The 11,024-nt window shown below is 40.9% G+C and overlaps 1 pseudogene; it reads left to right on the forward strand.

Moving 5' to 3' along the window:
- Nucleotides 1-8,985: 8,985 nt before the first annotated feature.
- LOC118918207 (nuclear receptor subfamily 2 group C member 2-like) lies at nt 8,986-10,800 on the forward strand (annotated as a pseudogene).
- Nucleotides 10,801-11,024: the final 224 nt, after the last annotated feature.

Raw genomic sequence — 11,024 nt, forward strand, 5'->3', positions numbered from 1 at the left:
CTGATTGCCATGGCTAGGACCTCCAGTACTATGCTGAATAAAAGTGGGGACAGTGGGCATCCTTGTCTTATTCCCGATCTTAAAGGAAAACCTTTCAGCTTTTCACTGTTAAGTATGATGATGGCTGTGGGTTTATCATATATGGCCTTTATTATGTTGAGGCACTTGCCCTCTATACCCATTTTGTTGAGAGTTTTTATCATGAATGGATGTTGAATTTTTTCAAATGGTTTTTCAGCATCTATGGAGATGATCTTGTGATTTTTGTACTTCTTGTTATTGATATAGTGGATATTGTTGATGAATTTTCGAATGTTGTACCATCCTTACATCCCAGGGATGAATCCCACCTGATCATAATGTATGATTCTCTTGATGTATTTTTTTAATTCAGTTTGCTAATATTTTGTTGAGTATTTTTGCATCTATGTTTATCGGGGATATTGGTCTGTACTTTTCTTTCTTTGTGGTGTCTTTGCCTGGTTTTGGTAATAGACTGATGCTGGCTTCATAGAATAAGTTTGGAAGTGTTCCCTCCTCTTCTATTTTTTGGAAAACTTTGAAAAGAATTGGTATTATGTCTTCTCTAAATGTCTGATAAAATTCTGCAGTGAAGCCATCTGGTCTGGTGATTTCGATCTTGGATAGTTTTTGATTACCAATTCAATTTTCTTTGCTGATAATTGGTCTGTTCAGATTTTCTGTTATTTCCTGGGTCATTCTTGGAAGGTGGTATTTTTCTAGAAAGTTGTCCTTTTCTTCTAGGTTACCCAGTTTGTTAGCATATAATTTTTCATAGTATTCTCTAATAATTTTTTGTATTTCTGAGGTGTCTGTAGTGAATTTTCCTTTCTCATTTCTGATTGTGTTTATTTGTGTAGATGATCTTTTCTTCTTGATAAGTATGCCAAGGGGTTTACCTGTTTATTTTCTCAAAGAACCAGCTCTTGGTTTCATTAAGTTTTTCTGTTGTTTCATTCTTCTCAATTTTATTTATTTCTTCTCTGATCTTTATTATATCCCTCCTTCTACAACTTTGGGCCTAATTTGTTCTTCTTTTTCCAGTTTCAATAATTGTGAATTTAGACAGTTGATTTGGGATTGTTCTTCCTCTTTAAATAGGCCTGGATTACTCTATACTTTCCTCTTAAAACTGCCTTCACTGTGTCCCACAGAAGTTGTAATATTGCGCTGTTATTTTCATTTGTCTCCATATATTGATTATCTATGTTTTAATTTGGTCATTGATCCATTATTTGGGAGCATGTTGTTAAGCTGCCATGTGTTTGTGATCCTTTTTGTTTTCATTGTACAATTTATTTCTAGTTTTATGCCATTGTGATCTGAGAAGTTGGTTGGTACAGTTTCAATCTTTTTGAATTTACTGAAACTCTTTCTGTGGCCTTATATGCGGTCTATTTATGAAAATGTACCATGTGCACTTGAGGAGAATGTGTATCCTGCTGCTTTTGGGTGGAGTGTTCTATAGGTGTCTAGTAAATCCATCTGTTCTAATGTGTTGTTCAGTGCCTCTGTGTCCTTATTTTCTCTCTGGTTCATCTGTCCTTCATATGAGTGGTGAGTTGAAGTCTCCTAAAATGAATGCATGGCATTCTATTTCCCCCTTTAATTATGTTAGCACCCCTTTGTAGGTGCTCCTATGTTGGGTGCATAGATATTTACAATGGTTACATCCTCTTGTGGAACTGACCCCTTTATTATTATTTAATATCCTTCTTTGTCTCTTGTTAGTTTGTTTGTTTTGAAGTCTATTTTGTCTGATAAAAGTACTGCAATACTTGCTTTTTTCTCCCTACTGTTCACATGAAATATCTTTTTCCATCCCTTCACTTTTAGTCTGTGTATGTCTTTAAGTTTGAAGTGAGTCTCTTGTAGGCAGCATATAGATGGGTCTTGCTTTTTTATCCATTCTATTACTCTGTGTCTTTTGAGTGGTGCATTTAGTCCATTTACATTTAGGGTGATTATCGATAGGTATGTATTTATTGCCATTGCAGGCTTTGGATTCATGGTTACCAAAGGTTCAAGGCATCTTTTTACTTTCTAGCAGTCTAACTTAACTCACTTATTAAGCTTTTATGAAGACAGTCTGTTGATCCTTTTTCTCCCCCTTCTTTTTCTTCCTTCTCCACTCTTTATATATTAGGTGTCATATTCTGTACTCTTTGTGTATCCCTTGACTGACTTTTTGGGTATCTGAGTTAATTTTGCATTTGGTTAGCATTTAGTTGGTCTACTTCCTTTACTGTGGCTTTTTTCCTCTGAAGACAGCTATTTAGCCTTAAGCACACTTCCATCTAGAGCAGCCCCTTTAAAATACACTGTAGAGATCATTTTGGGGATGTAAATTCCTTCAACTTATACTTATCTGAGAATTACTTAAGCCCTCCTTAAATATAAATGGTAATCTTCCTGAGTAGAATATTCTTCATTTGAGGTACTTCTGTTTCATTGCACTGAATATATCATGTGACCCCCTTCTGGCCTGTAAGGTTTCTGCTGAGAAGTCTGATGATAACCTGATGGGTTTTCCTTTGTAGGTAATCTTTTTTCTCTCTCTGGTTGATTTTAATACTCTGTTCTTGTCTTTGATCTTTGCCATTTTAATTATTATATGTCTTGGCGTTGTCCCCCTTGGATCCCTTGTGTCGGGACATCTGTGGACTTCCATGGCCTGTGAGATTATTTCTTTCCCCAGCTTGGGGAAGTTTTCAGCAATTGTTTATTCAAAGATACTTTCTATCCCTTTTTTCTCTCTTCCTTTGGTACCCCTTTAAAGTGAATATTGTTCTGTTTGGATTGGTCACACAGTTCTCTTAATTTTCTTTCATTCCTAGATGTCCTTTTTCCTCTCTCTGCCTCAGCTTCTCTGTATTCCTGTTCTCTGATTTCTATTCTATTAACAGTTGCCTTCACCTCATCTAATCTACTTTTATATCCCTCCATTGTTTGTTTCATTTTTGTTATCTCCCTTCTGAATTCATCCTTTAGCTCTTTAATATTTTTCTGTAGCTCCCTCATCATGCTTATGACTTTTATTTTGAATTATTTTTCAGGAAGATTGGTGATTTCATTCTCACTGAGCCCTCTTTCTGGTGTTTGAGGTATTTTGGATTGAACAAGGTTCTTCTTCCTTTTTATAGTCCTGGAGCAATGGGCATGGTCACCAGTGAATGGCACAGGTGTCAGCTGTGTGGACAAAGTCCCTTCCTGCTTGCTGATCTCCATGCCTGCCTCTACTGTCTGTGCAGGTTAACCATGCCCATGGAGTAGCCTCTGGGTTGGTCTCCTAAGTAGTCATAAGCTGGGTGGCCCTTGGGATGGCCTAGGTCACTGGCAGGGGTTCACAGGTGAGTGGTGCCAGTTCTGCCATGAGAGCAAAGCCCTTTAGTGCCTCCCAGACTCAGCGCTTTTCTCTGTTGTCTATGCCACTTAACCATGCGCAGGGAGCAGCCTCTGAGTTGATTCCCCAAGCTGCCTTGGGCACAGTGGCTCTTGGGTTGGCCAGGGTGCTGGTGGGGGTCATAAGGGAGCGGTGCATGTTCTGCCACAAGAACAAAGCCCTTTTGTGCCTGCTGGTCTCAGTGCCTGTCTCTACCAGTTAACTCAGTACAGGGAGCAGCCCCTTGGTTGATCCTCTAAGTTGCCATGGGCAGGATGGCCCTTGCGATGGCCTAGGGTTGGTGTCGCAGGCTAGCTGTGCAGGTTGTGCCACAAGAACAGAGCCCCTTCATGCCTCCCTGTCTCAGCATCTGTCTCTGCTGTGTGTGTCATCAACCGTGTTTAGGGAGCAGCCTCTGGGTCTTGGCCAGTTAGCTGTGTGGTGGGAGAAGCCTCTGTGTTAAGCTGTGTAGTTGCTGTAGGTGGGGCTTCCCTCAGGCTGGTCTGTAGTAATAGTGGGGGCAGCCAGTTTGTGCACAAGTGCTGGCAGGGAGGAAGGAATGGAAGGCTGCTTATCACAGTGAGAGGCCTTGGGGCTGCATTGCCAACCAGGGGGATAGGGTGCCTGAAGCTCCTGAAAGTTCCCAGCCTGGTAGGCTGAGTGTGCCAGGATGATTTTGTCCGTCTGTTTCCTCTCCTAAACCCTTGCCCCTTTAAGACTTTTAAAGCGCCTGCTTTTCTTTTGTCTCAGGGCAACCAGCTGTGGGAACCTGTTTGCAGTCTTAGTCTCAGACTTTTCTTTTCTTCTAATCTCCAGAGCACCAATCAGTATGGGTCTGTGCTCCTGCGGTAGATTTCTAATGCTGGGTATTTAGCAGTCCTGTGCTTCTACTCCCTCCCTACTCTGATTCTTTTCCTCCCATCAGTGAGCTGGGGTTGGGGGAGTACTCCAGTCCTGCTAGGTTGTGGCTTCCCACCTTATCCTTTCCCATTAGATATCAACTTCTCCCAGATGTAGACTGGCTAGTATACTGTTACTTCTGGCCACTCTTTTAGAAATAGTTGTATTTGCTGTATTTTCAAAATGTATGTGGTGTGGGGGGGAGATTTCTGCCACACTACTCATGCTGCCATCTTTCCTGTCCCAATCTAGAGTGCTTTCATCTTCCCTGTTTCAACCTGTCTGGCTCGACTTTCCACCAACCCCACCTGGCTCTAGGCTGCCTGTCACACACTGAGAGTCGTACTGCCTCCTGAAAAGTCCTTTGAAGTTCCCATTTGCTGGAAAGAGCTTAAAATGGAAACAATCCCCATGTGGTCACCTCTCAAAGTTTTGACTCCTCCATATTCTGCCTGATTTTATTACTTAGTTTCCTCTAGTAGTTGTTTTTGTGTTTGCCCAGATTATCAATTGGAGGTTTGCTCTGTATGAGCTTACATAACTTTACTGGAAGCAGTACTCTGTCCCGTCATAATATCCATATACTGATTCATTGGTAGTTTGGCTTTGGTGCTTTTGAGAAGGTTGACCTGTGTACTTTACCTACTTAGGTACATAGCCTTATATTCACTGAACTCTAGGCAGATCTGGTAGCACATTTTTCAGCTTTCTTACATGGTGTCATTCATTGAGCTTGTGTAATTTCTTGTCTCCCACAGAGTACTTTACTGTCTGTTATAGAAGGAATGGACTTTCCTGCTATCTTTACTGGCTTCTGGTTGATGGCTCAAAAGCCCTGCAATTTAAGCTGATACTGTAATTTTGTGTTTGTTTATAAAGATGTTTGCATTTTTGGAATCTCGCTCTATGTGTTTGCCTTACTCATTTTGTATTTCTTCTGTCACTGCTATATACTCAGAGCAAAAGGGTCTCCTTAAAGCCTGAATCTACCAAGTCATCTTAACAAGTAATGTCAAACTATATCTTAACATTATAGTATCCTATACCAGGTCTAATATTACAACAAATATTGAAAACAAAACATGTATTGAAATATCAGTATAAGACTTCTATATGATTTTAAATTTACTAAAAAGAAAGATGCAGAAAGAAATCATTCTCATTAGGAATGATTCTTTGTTTCTCATTGGATTCACAGAATTGTAGGTCTGAATTGAAAATTCCATAAGAGGAATACAATTCAGATTCAATTTGCATAGCTTTTGTTCACAGACAACTTTGCAATGTGAAATACACCACCACTTCCATGGATTCTGACATTTTGCTTCATGGGTGCCAAGAAAAAATCTACTTTTACTTGGTAGGGCATAGCTGGAACACCTATGCTGTCACTTCCAAAAAAATTAATATCTCTGAATCATAGATACAGTGTGCATTTTAGTTATCACTTCTATGCACTGATTTTTGTTCATTTCAGATTTATCTGGATATCTTACCTTTCTCAAAGTACAAAACTTACTGGGTTACAAGTGTTGTGATTGGTCTCTGCTTTCCCCTTTCATCTGGCTCTTTCACCTTATGCACCTCCCCATTTTTAGAAGCTGTTGACTCAGAAGTTGAACAAACTCTGTTGGTTACAAAATCCCTTTCCATGGCTCCTCCCATATTCCTTTCATCCTCAATTTCTTTAGTCTCTGGCACTCATTAAAAGAGTTGTGTTAATTCTCTTAATCTATAAGCTTTGCTAGTATGGAGATGAAGTTTGAATTTTTTATTACCGTATTATCACCATTTTGCATAGTGTCTGATATATAATAAGCCCTCACTAATATTTCTTGAATGAAAGCTTTTGTAGTTTTTTGATTTGTTGAACTCTTTAATAATGTCTTGAAATCAGATCCAAAAATTGAAAGAGGTATGGTCAGCATGACAGTTAAATTATGACAGTTAAATGGTACAAATATTTGAAAGATTGTAGTTTGCTTGAAGGCAGGAACCATAGCTTTTAAATATTATTTTCCTGTGACCTGAGAGTTGCCAACAGAACAAAAATTATCACGAAGTTAAACTGAATAAGTGGATAAAAGTCAAAAATTAAAGTGAACAAGTATTGGTGGGTGAAAGTAGAACAAGTTAGCTTTGAATTTTTAAAAAGTTCTCAAATTTAGAAATTAGAGTTAATCAGCTGCTTTTAAAAATACAACTGATCTCACTGAATTCATCTCACTTCTACTTGATTTTGATATTCTGGAATTATTCTCATATTTTTCTTCATTTTTTCATAAATAGCTTCTAAACCTCAATTTCATAGCTATTGTTACTTACTTTCTTCTCCCTTCAAAGATCATTTGAAACAAATTTCCCCTTCTATAAAGCTTTCCATGGCTTTTTAGTAAATATTCTGTGTCTCTGCTATGAATTTAACTAAACTTTAATGTTTGTGCAGTGAGTGGAAGGTTATGTGCTTTATTATTGAGATGCTTAAGAGCCAAATGCTAGAGCCAGATTTCCTGAGCTAGAATCCCATAGACACCACTTACTAGCTATACCACTTTGTCTTAGATTTTTTCAGATTCAATTTTCTCTTATATAAATAGAGATAATAACTAGTTCCAGCCTTATCAAATTGTTATTTTGCTATGAGGATTAAGTGGGTTAATATATGTAAATTACTTGGGACAGTGTCTAGCACATATCAAGTGCTATATGATATTAATATTTTTTCTTTATTGCATCTGAGAACTGTTTTTAACTCTATAAGTTTTAAATATGCTATCCTAAAATTAGGATGAAATACCTATCCAGTTAAGACTGACACAAACAGACCAATGATAAATAGTGTGAAGTAATGGCTGCAAGCATAATTGCTGGAGCCAGACTGCCTGAATCCAACCAGTTCTGTCACTTATTGGCTGTGTCGCTTAGAACAAGTTACTTAAAAATTCATAACTTCTCATATGCTGTTTTCTCCCCTGCAAAATGTGCATGATATACCACCTATTTTATAGAGTTACGCTAAGAATAAAAAGAGTTAATGTGGCTAGAAAAGTGACTGACACATTACTACTCAAAAAAGGTTAGTGGTTTTTAATATTAAGCCACCCAGCCTAATAAATTATCACATTATTCAAAGTTTTGGTTTTAACGCAAATCTTGTTTATCCCCTAGATTATAAACTCCTAGTGATGGGGATAGTTTTTTTTCCCCCTAAAATCCTGCTTTAGGTCCAGGCCATATCTCTTATTCTATATATGTAAAAGTGTGCAAGTGATGCTGATTTCAGTTAACTTTTCTGATAAGTAATATTACTGCATCTCTGTATCATGTATTAATTGTGTTTGGCTATAAGCATCACAAAAGGCAAAGTATCTTTCTATTCTCTTCATAGAAAACTATACCCTGATATTCTACTAAAGTGAAGCTTAAATAAACATGAGATATATTTTATTCCCATGTGACAAGATGCCAAGGAGTTGGCAGTTGCTGGCCTTGGTTCAGGATCTCAAAGATTTCAAGCCAAAGTCTAATGACTTCTTCATCATTGAAATAACACTGCTGTAATGTCTCCATTCTTCATGGCTACATCCCAGTCAGGAAAAAGAGTAATGGAAGAGAAAAAGGACACTATGTCATAAAAAAACACTCTTCTGAAATCCCTATCTTCTATATACTTTCCTTGGCTAGATTGCCATATGGCCTTTGTTAGGTGCAAGGTGGTATAGAAAGAGCAGTTTTTAGCTTTAAAATATACGAAATAAGAGAAAACAGGGCTAGAATAAATGTTGATTGAGTCTACTTATCATATAAGTAGGCTTACCATATGAGGGCTTTATGCTTGAATGATTTAATGGATCTAAGCCTACTTTTTAAATGCTACAGAGACATGTGCAAAAATAGGAACAGTTGTTGAATTTCCCAGAACATCTAATTCCCAGTATGTTGAACATGATTTCTCCTAAGAAAAAAGTAGATCATTTAAAACATTTTGATAACAGTTAACAATTTTCTATTTACAAAGTTAAATTACTTTATTTCCTTCAAAACAGTTTAAATTCAGTCCTTAAAAAATTAAATCCTTTTCATTATTTCCCATTCATTACTTTAACCATAAGTTTTTGTTGTCTTTCCATAGTAGAAATGCTGATAAACTTGAGTTCATTCATTCATTCACACAATATAATAAAATCTCATTATAATGCAGTAAGTAGGACCCAGAAAATCCAGTCTTATAAAAGCGAGATAGCATTATTGCAAATTTAATAATATGACCAGGAGTGATTATGGTCTAAGAAAACCTACTAAGGGCGGCACCTCCGGGCCCACCCCCACCGCCCCGGCTCCCACCTTGGCGTCTTGTCTCTAGCCCGTTGCCCCGCGAGACCGCGGCCCCGGGGCTCCCACCATTCGCCAACGCTGGGAGCCTGGCCTCCCTGCGCCCTGCTCTCGGCGCCGGGGCGGCCCGCCGCAGGCATGGGACCTGCTTGGAGGCTGCTTTGGCGACAAATCCCGAGGACCACCTATGACTGCGGTGGCAGTACGAGCTGCTCTCAGACGGTGTACGTTCCTCCTTGTTCATTTTTAAGCAGGCTTCCAAAGCTGCTATTGATGACACCTGAAGCTGCTTTGGAGGCAGAAAACCAACAGTGAGATCAAGAATTATTCTCTAATGATCTTGCTTCACCATGGCTACAAATATCCGGGGGCTGGTTCAGCACAGAGTAGGGACCCAACAGGTGGCTGAGGTACCACTTACACAGACTTCTCGGCCGGCATCTCCAGGGATGACCAGCCCCTCCCCGGGTATCCAGATAATCTCCACTGACTCTGCGGTAGCCTCACTTCAGCACATTCAGATTGTGACAGATCAGCAGACAGGACAGATGATCCAGACAGTGACCACAGTGGACACCTCTGGGTCCCCCAAGCAGCAGTTCATCCTGACCAGCCCAGATGGAGCTGAAACTGGGAAGGTGATCCTGGCCTCCCCAGAGACATCCAGTGCGAAGCAGCTTGTATTTACCACCTCGGACAACCTTGTTCCTGGCAGGATCCAGATAGTCACGGACTCTGCTTCTGTGGAGCGTTCACTGGGGAAGGCTGATGTCCAGCGGCCCCAAGTGGAGAAGTACTGTGTGGTCTGTGGTGACAAAGCCTCTGGCCGTCACTATGGGGATGTCAGTTGTGAAAGTTGCAAAGAGTTCTTCCAAAGGAATGTAAGGAAGAATCTGATATACAGCTGCCGGAGTGATCAGGACTGCGTCATCAACGAACACCACTGTAACCGCTGCCAGTTCTGCCGGCTGAAGAAGTGCTTGGAGACGGGCACGAACATGGAATCTGTGCAGAGTGAATGGAAGGTTTTTGATGTGCAACGGGAGAAACCAAGCAATTGTACTGCTTCCACTGAGAAAATCTATATCCGAAAGGACCTGAGAAGTCCTCTGATAGCCACTCTTACGTTTGTGGCAGATAAAGATGGAGCAAGACAAACAGGGCTTCTTGCTCCAGGGATGCTTGTGAACACCCAGCAGCCTTTGATATGTGAGGATGACACAGTTCTCCTGGCCATGGACTCCAAGGCTGAAACAAGCTAGGGAGCTCTGGGCACACTGGCAAATGTAGTGACCTCCCTTGCCAACCTGACTGAATCCCTCAACAATGGTGATGCTTCGGAAATGCAGCCGGAGGAACAGTCTGCAAGTGAGATTACTCAGGCATTTGATTCCTTAGCTAAAGTAATTAATACCAGACAGCTCCTTGCCCCCTAACCTGGCAGATGCGATAGATGCCCGTGGAGGAGGGGGCATCCATGTCATCAGCAGAGACCAGGTCACGCCCATCACTGAGGTCGAAGGCCCCTCCTTTCAGACACTTACGTCACATTTAGGCTCACAATGCCCAGCCCAATGCCGGAGTACCTCAACGAGCACTACATCTGCGAGTCTGCGTCCTGCCTGCTTTTCCTCGCCATGCCCTGGGCCACGACAATCCCCTCCTTTCAGGCTCTGGGACAAGACTGCAACACCAGCCTGGTGTAGGCCTGCTGGAACGAACTCTTCAGTCTCTCCACCATCCTGGCAGCCATTGTCAACCACCTGCAGCACAGCATCCAAGAATATAAGCTTTCCAGCAACCGGATAAAGCAAGTCATGGAGCACATCGGGAGGCTGCAGTTCTGCAACAGCATGGCAAAGCTGGACGTCGACGGCTATGAGTATGCCTACCTGAAGACCATTGTGCTCTTTAGTTCCAGTCTCCAGGTTTGACCAGCACAAGACAGATTAAGAAAATCTATGTTCAGAAAACCTACTCAGAAGATACCTACTGATTAGCCCGGATTCTCGACCACCTGCCAGCACTCAGGCTGATGAGCTCTAATATCACAGAATTTTTTTGCTGATCACATTGGCAGTGTTTCAGTAGACAGCATAATCCCCTACATCCTCAAGATGGAGACTGCAGAGTATAATGGCCAGATCTCCAGGGCCAGTCGATAGTGTGCACCCCTCAGCAGCCCAGAAGCTAAAGGATCCTCCCCTGCCCGCTCACAGACAGGACGAAGGGTATTGTGGTATGTGCAAAGATCTCCGGTATGCTAGCCATCTCCTTCCTGGTTTCTTAACTGTTAATCCCAAACACAGTAACTAAAAGAATAGTAGGAGCCTTTCTTGATGTAAGGAATGTTATAATGCCTTTTGATGAAGCAGATTCTGAAACAATC

This window comes from Manis pentadactyla, chromosome 7, assembly GCF_030020395.1.
Source record: "Manis pentadactyla isolate mManPen7 chromosome 7, mManPen7.hap1, whole genome shotgun sequence".
Classification (NCBI taxonomy): Eukaryota; Metazoa; Chordata; class Mammalia; order Pholidota; family Manidae; genus Manis; species Manis pentadactyla.